We start from the raw sequence: 8,127 nt of genomic DNA on the forward strand, positions 1-8,127 counted from the left end.
ATGCTCTGGGCTCAGTTGGAATGGACAGGGGTCACAAATGAGTGGTTTGGCTATACTGTGTTCCCACTGCACAGACATTTATCTGTGCACATATCTTGCGATTTCTCTGGATAGATTTTAAGAGGTAGAATTGCCGAGTGGCCCAAGAGATAAGGGAACATTTTGAGACTTTTGATATCTACTTTTTTTTCTTTTTTTCTTAGAGAGAGGGTGTCACTCTATTGCCCAGGCTGGAGTGCAATGGCCCAATCATAATGCACTGCAGCTTTGAGCTCCTGGGCTCACGTGATCCTCCCACCTCCACCTCCGAGTGGCTGGGATTACGGACTTCAGCCACGATAGCCAGCTGACATCTCGTTCTAAATGGCTCCAACTTCATTCTCACTTTAAAGAAGCCCCTTTGCCATTCTCACGGGTGCCCATCTAGTAAGGAGTCAAGAAGGCGCTAGAATGCAATTTCTCACCAAAGACTCCCTGGTCAGCAGGGCTCATAGTTCCCTATTAGAGGCTGATAATGCTAATGGCTTCACAGGGTATCCAAGGTTCCTGGAAGACCCGGAAGCCAGAAGAAGGGAAGGTGTGAGGGTATAGCTCAGGGGTAGGGCATTGGACTGCAGAAGAAGGGAAGCTGGAGACGCAAGCATCCATGGATAAAGCACATCACTACCTCTTCAGGGAGGGGTTGAGAGGCTCGTGGTCTGGAGGGAGTCCCAGCTGCAGACATGTCAGAGTCCTCAAAGACCTGCCCTGGGCTGAGAGCATTGTCTCAACATCTGGGCTCAGATCTGCTCCACTTCCAGCTGTGTGGCCTTGAGTAAGCCTGTCCTGGCTGAGCCTCAGTTTTCTCATGTGTCATGTGGGATGACAGTATGTGTGCCTCCTCCCAGGGTTGTGGAGGGGCATACAGTAAACGAGATCATGTGCATATTTCTCAGGCCAGGCACAGGGCATCGCACTGAAGGAATGACAGGAGGCCAGGCACAATGGCTCATGCCTGTAATCCCAGCACTTTGGGAGGCTGAGGCGGGCGGATCACCTGAGGTCAGGAGTTTGAGTCCATCTTGGCCAACATGGTGAACCCCCATCTCTACTAAAAATACAAAAATTAGCTGGGCATGGTGGCACACACCTGTAATCCCTGCTACTCGGGAGGCTGAGGCAGGAGAATCGCTTGAACCCAGGAGGCAGAGGTTGCAGTGAGCTGAGATTGCACCACTGCACTCCAGTCTGGGTGATAGAGTGAAAGTCTCAAGAAAATAAAAGAGAAAGAAATGACAGGGATGAGGCAGAGAGCAGTGGCAGCAGCTCTTCAGGTGTGTGAAGACGGACTTGTGGGCCCCTCATCCTTTCCTTCCACAGGCTAGGAGTCCTGGCTCCTCCAGTGGTTCTTCAGGAGGGAAGGAAACCAGGAAACCCGGAATGATCTGACCTGGAAGGGGAGGAGGCCATCTCGGGTACTCTGGGGCCTCAGCATCTCATATTCCTCCTAAAGTCTCTTTCCATCCTGTGGCCTCCAAGGGCCCCCACCTCTGGTCCCAAGCCCCAGTGTAAGCCCATCTCCTACCACTCTGCATGCCCTGCACCAGACCAGCCTCCTTGTCACACTTTGAACACACCAAGCAGCCTCCAGCCTCTGGGCCTCTGCACTTGCTGTGATCCTGCCTAGAATGTTCTTCCTGGGCCTTTAGAGTTCAGTCCCTCGCTTCATTCAGGCCTCAGCTCAAATGTCACCTCTTCAGAGAGGCCCTTCCTGGCCACCCCATCTAAACTAGCAGCCCGTCCCTGCTACAGGGGTTTTTCTGCCCATGGTCCCCAACCCTCAGGCCACACAGCAGTCAGGTAAGTTGGCAGACCCCACTTCGGGGATGGCCTGTGACAGGCCTAGCCACTTACAGTGCACATGGCCCTGCGTGCCATCTCACCTCTCATCCTCTCTTTTCCTTCAGCCCATCGGTCAGCACTTATCCTTCCCTAAAATTATTTCACGCATCTATTTATGTGCTTGTTAACTGTCTGTTACCTCACAAATAAACTACAAGCCCCACAAGGGCAAAAGCTTTGCTTTGTTCACTGCGGTACCCACAGCACACAGAGCGGCAGTGGATGCCCAACAAATACTGACTCCCCTTCAGATGAGCGCGTTCCTTTCATTCATCCCTGGTTTGGCCATTTCATAGCAGTGAGACCTTGGAAAAGTCACTTGTCCCTGCCTCTCTGTGTTCTCATTCATGCAATGTGGCTAGCCAGCCCTTATACTCAAGAGTGTCACCACTGCAGCATGCAGCTGTGGAAAGAAAGGCTCCGTGCTGGGGACAGCAGGTCCTGCTTGACCTGCCTTCAGTGCAGATCCTCTAGGAATGGGTGACAAGCGTCACCTCAACGCTTTTGCTTAGCTCGGGGAGGGAAGCTGTCCAGAAGGGCTTCTCACCATCACCCCACCCTGCTCCCCAGCTGGACTTTTTGCACGAGTTCCTGCAGACCTCATGAATAACTGATGATGCCCTTTCGGATCTTCTCATTGTCCCTAGGGAAGAAAAGGAGTCTGTCTGTCTTGTTTTGATCCCTTGACTTGGCCTCCCTGTCTGCAGGTGAGTCACCCTGTCTTCATCCTGCAGCTGCTCCCAGTGGATGCCCCGAGGCCTCCCCTGGGAACCCCAGAAGCAGGGCCAGGAAAAGAGGCTCCCCAGAGGGTGGGCAGCCAGTGGGCTGTCAGGCTTCGGGAGCAGCATGCCCAAGCTGGCCTGGCATTCTAGAAGCAATTCCTGCTTACCTGCAGATACCAGGCAGAATGCCCATTCCTTTCCAGGTACCCTCAGACCCAGTCCTGAGACTAAGCCAGGACCTACCCGAGGGCACACATGTGCCCAAGGATGGACCATCTGTGCCCCTGTGGGGAGCCACGCACTGTTCCTGAGTACTGACTATGGACAGTAACTGTGCTGGACGCTTCACACATCTTGTCTCATTCCTTCCTCCCAGCCCCCTAGAGAAGCAGGGTGGTTGGTCTCATTACACAGCTGAGGAGGCAACAGAGAGGTGAAGTAACTTGCCTAAAGTCACACAGCTAGAGAGTGGCAGACCAGCTCAACATCAGCAGGGAGACACGCCACACATTCTGGGAGAGCTTCTGGGATTGCCCACTGTGTCAGGCCAGAGCCTAGACTCATGCTCGACTAGCGAGGGCCCAGCTGGCTCCCTGGCAGCCCCCACCACCCACCCCAGGACATAGAAGAGACATTGCAGGAGTGACCCCCCACCACTTAGGAGCATGTATTTACCCCCGCCTCTGGTGCAATGAATCACACGCCTGGCTGACCACTCCCATAAGCTGAGCACTCCCCTGGGAGTCAGAACCCCTGAATTCTGCTGTCAGCTCTGGCCCTGAGCTGCTGTGTGACCCGGGCAAGTCATAACTTTCCTGTTTCCTCGCTCATAAAATGATAGATTTTGATATTCTCTCTTGGGGAATCTAGGTTCTAAAAGCAGCGATCCCCATGGGGTAATTTTATTTTTATCTTTTTTGTTGTTGTTCGTTTTTGTTGTTGAGATGGAGTCTTGCTCTCTTTCCCCAGGCTGGAGTGCAATGGCACAATCTTGGCTCACTGCAACCCCTGCCTCCTGGGTTCAAGTGATTCTCCTGCCTCAGTCTCCCAAGTAGCTGGGATTACAGGTGCCCGCCACCTTGCCTAGCTGATTTTTTTATTTTTAGTAGAGATGGGGTTTCAACATATTGGCCAGGCTGGTCTTGAACTCCTGACCTCAGGTGATCCACCCACCTTGGCCTCCCAAAGTGCTTGCAATACAGCCGTGAGCCACCACACCTGGCCACCATGAACTCCCGACCTCAGGTGATCCACCTGCCTCAGCCTCCCAAAGTGCTTGGACTACAGCCATGAGCCACCACGCCTGGCCACCACAGGGTGATATTTAAGGCACTGGGGTAGTTGCACCTCTCCTCCCAGGTTAGGTAGCCCGGCTCTGGGGGGTGTGTGTGGATGCAGGAGCCTCCATCCTCACCTATGATCTGACACCCACTTCATCTTCCAAACCCGCGGGCACAGGGAGAAGGCTCCATGCTCCTGTTGCTTCAGGGGTGCAGGGCTTTTGCTGCCCACTGTCCTCGAGGCAGTCTAGGAAATTGACTGACCCCACTCCACGGTGGACTTGTGACTGGCCTGGCCACCTCAAGTGCCTACGCCCCAGCTGAGCTGACCTGCTCCAGAGAGGCCCTGTGACCCTAGATGACCCATCAGAAGGAAACTCAAGACTGTGGTGGGAAGGCTGCAGAGAGGTGCTTGCTCTTCCCACTCGATGTGAATGAAGGAAGATGTAGCTATGGGTGCTGCTAGCAGCTGTCTTCAGACCACAGAAGGAAGGTCAGCCCAACTACAGAGGCCTTGCTGAAGAAGCCAACCCCTGAAATGGAGAGAAACCTAGAAGTCCTGGAGGATGCTGCCTTGGACAGCAGAGCACAGGAGCTTTTACTCTGTCACTTGCAACCAAGGAACCCTGATACTGACTGATATGGTTTGGATTTGTGTCCCCGCCCAAATCTCATGTTAAACTGTAATCCCCAATGTTGGAGGAGGGGCCCGATGGGAGTTGATTGGATCATGAGAGTGGATTTTCCCTTGCTGTTCTCATGATAGTGAGTGAGTGCTCATGAGATCTGGTTGTTTACAAGTGTGTGGCACCTCCCGCTTCCCTCTCTTCCTCCTGCTCCGGTCCTGGGATGATGCTTCTTCCTCTTCACCTTCTGCCGTGATTCTAAGTCTCTGGAGGCCGCCCTAGCCATGCTTCCTGTACAGCCTGCAGAACCGTGAGCCAATTAAACCTCTTTTCTTCATAAATTACCCAGTTTCAGGTATTTCTTTATAGCAAAACAGACTGAGACACACACAGATGATCAACACATATGAATCAGTGAAGTCTATTCCAGAAGTCAATGCCATCATCTCACAAGTGGTAGGGCCCTTGAAGAGCAGGTGAGTTGAAGTTGGTTAAGATCCTACAGTGTGCCCAGGACACAGCCTGCTACTGCCAGGTAGGAAACATGAAGTGCTGAGAGTCAGGAAGTGTTGAGCCCAGACTAGGGCCCAGGCTGATCCGAGCATAATTCCACAGAAGCACGGGAAGTGGGTTTTCCTATTTCGTTTGGTCAAGAGGCCTATTCATATCTAAAGACGGTCTCTTTTTCCCTTCCAGACCAGTCACCAGGTCTACTTTCTCCACATGTTTGGGATGTCTGATAGACTTCTGCTGGGGAGGGCACCAGCAGCCTCCCAGTGGCTGTGACCCAAGCCCCCAACATGGGCCTCCCCACTGAGGACCCTCGAGGGCCCACTCCCACATCAAAACTCGCCATTTCTTCCCCAGGGAAGCTCTGAGGAGTCCCAGCCCTGCCCTCTCCCCTCCGGATTTCCACAAAACCTTCTCCTCACACTTCTCTTCTCTCTGGGGCCTTATGGCCACCCAATAAGGTTCCGATCTCCAGGGTTGTCCCATCCAGGAGTGCCTCTGATTGGTCACTTCCCTCTTGGTCATACCCCCAAGCCTCCCGTCTGAGGCACTGTTAGGAACAGAGGCTCGTTCAGGGTCTGACACCGCAACAGAGTGCCAGTCACAAGGCCGTGCCTGGAGATGGATGCCAGGCAGAGAGGGGACCTCGCAGACACCTGTCATGCACCAGGCAGGGGGAAACCATGAGGAACAGGACAAAGATGGAATCACCATGCGGGGCTCACAGCCCAGCAACCGGAAACTGTCATTACCCCATGCATACTGCAGGCTGAGGTCGTGTTTAACCATCTTGCACACACGCCAACGTCATAGAGTTCTATGAGTCCAAGTAACTCCACATAAACACCTAGGAAAAGGTTTGGAAGGATCTGCACCAAACTGTTAACAGTGGTTACCCCTGGAGAGGGGGGCTGTTTGAAGCGACTTTAGCCTTATCTACAGTGCTTGCTTTTCTTCCTGAACTCCCTTTCCCATCATGGAGAATGTGTTCTTATTTTATTCATGCTCCTAAAAATTCATTTTGAAAAAATAGCAAATATACAAACATTGTTAAATAATGAAAACTGTGCGTTTTTCTGGGAAGAGCGTGTCCAGGGTGCTGACTGCTTATCTCGAGACAAAGTGTGGGAAGTGATGGAGGGGAAGCACCCCACATTCTGAAGAGGGACGCAGGGGCTCCATCCCTACCTCTGGGAGGTGGTGCACCCCCGCAGGCCTTGCCCCCAGGGCTCGGGAATTTCCTGGAAGCCTGAGGCACCATGAGAAAAAGCATCTTCTCACGGCCTTCCTTTGGGCAGAAGGAGTTGAGTGGATGTCTTTTAATTAGCATTTTTATCATTTTTCTGTATTTTATAAAATCCAATGTGTGGTGGGGGAGCGGGAGCAGGGTGAGGCTTTAGAGAGGAGAGGCCAGGGTTTCAGGGGGTTTGATACCCAGGAGAGAAATTTTTTCTGGACAAATCCAGCCTCAAAGCCAAACAAGCCTTTGGAAAACAATTTTTTAAAAAAATTATGTATCCTGTGTTTTAATGACACAAGTAACACATGAAAAGTTTCTCTTAACGATTGCAACAATCCTGATGAAGTGAAGGTCCCCTGTCCCACACTCCCCACCCAGTCCCCTCTGAAGTTTGACCATCCTACTCCATTTGGCTAACATCCTTCCAGAACTTTCTCAAAGCCTTGATAGACATACCTGGACCTACTGAAATAGGAAATCTTGCTTTGTTTCTGTTTTTTTAATAAGTGTATGCTGTACACCTTCTCTTACAACTTCTTTTTCTCTTAACAAGTCTTAGAAATCTAAGTTGGTTCACACAGATCTTTTTTGTTTTTTAAAATATGACAAAAGACTATAGTATTAATGTGCCATAATTATTTAACTATTTAATACAGTGATTATTTAAAACAAAGTGCTTTCACCAATTGACAAAGAAGCCTCTGCCCCTCCACCACACTTGCGTCTCTCACCTCAGTTTTCTCACCTGTAAAATGGGGGCATTTGCCGAAAAATCTCTATGGCCATTTGCACAGCCTGTGATTATAAACATTTTCTCTGCCCCACCCCCATATACAGATGCCCCTTTTGAGGGTCCCCCTGCTGCGTCTGGTTTCCTCTGGGACCCTGGCTTTCCCAGGTCTGTCTGTGAGTCAGCCGAGGGCCCTTCCTCTCCTTGTCCTGCCCCCTCTGCCCTGACTTCCAGGCTCACTCCAGCAACTCTGACAAGCCTGTGACAGGAGAACACAGGCGCACCCTCGGAGCTCTTGCAGCTGCCTTAAAATAGCAGCTTTGTCTCACTCCATGCTTTTCTGACGCAGCCATGCTTGGTCCTGTCTGGAACTGTCTGGAAATGGAGACAATGGGCCCAGTACACCGTCACCGTCACCAACTCTCAGAACATGGAGGCCTCATGCAAAGGACAAATCTTCTGCCCCAATGTCCTTTCTGATCAATGCCAAGGGGTGGGGGACTCAGGCAGAAGAGAGAGGCTGGAACAGGCCTGACTGCACGCTCCACCTCCAGCAGGGGATGGCCAATGCTCTTGTCCTTCTGCCTGCTAAGAGGGTTGTCTAACCAAGGCACTGAGTTTGCGCTTGACTCAGCACAGCTCTGCTTCCTACGAGATAATAATATATTCTATGAGCCCATTTAGTGACACAAAAACCCCATGGGGTAGGTTCTGCTGTTGCCCCTACTGGGCAGATAAAAACACTGAAACAAGAACCCCAGGTAAACACACCTATTTAGGGACAGAGCCAGGTCCAGGCAGCCTGCACTCCAATTCTATATGTTCTCCATGACCCTTTGGAGGGGATGGGAAGGACTTTTCAAATTAAGAGTGGTGCCAATAAAAGGACTTATCTCAGAGGACCATGGGCTATGGTGAAAGTGCCATTTATGGAGCCTGGGTTCCAACTGCAAGCTTCTTCTCACCCCAGGGCCTTTGCATATGCGGCTTCCTGTGCCTGGAACATTCTTCCCATCCTAGTCACCCTTCTGCCTATCCTCCCTTTGCCTAACTTTTCCAAGGCTAACCTCCTTTTATCTTTTATGTGAGGCATCAGCCAGAGTCACTGGCTCACTCATTTCATTCATTCATTCATTCA

This window comes from Macaca thibetana, chromosome 6, assembly GCF_024542745.1.
Source record: "Macaca thibetana thibetana isolate TM-01 chromosome 6, ASM2454274v1, whole genome shotgun sequence".
In the NCBI taxonomy this organism is placed as follows: domain Eukaryota; kingdom Metazoa; phylum Chordata; class Mammalia; order Primates; family Cercopithecidae; genus Macaca; species Macaca thibetana.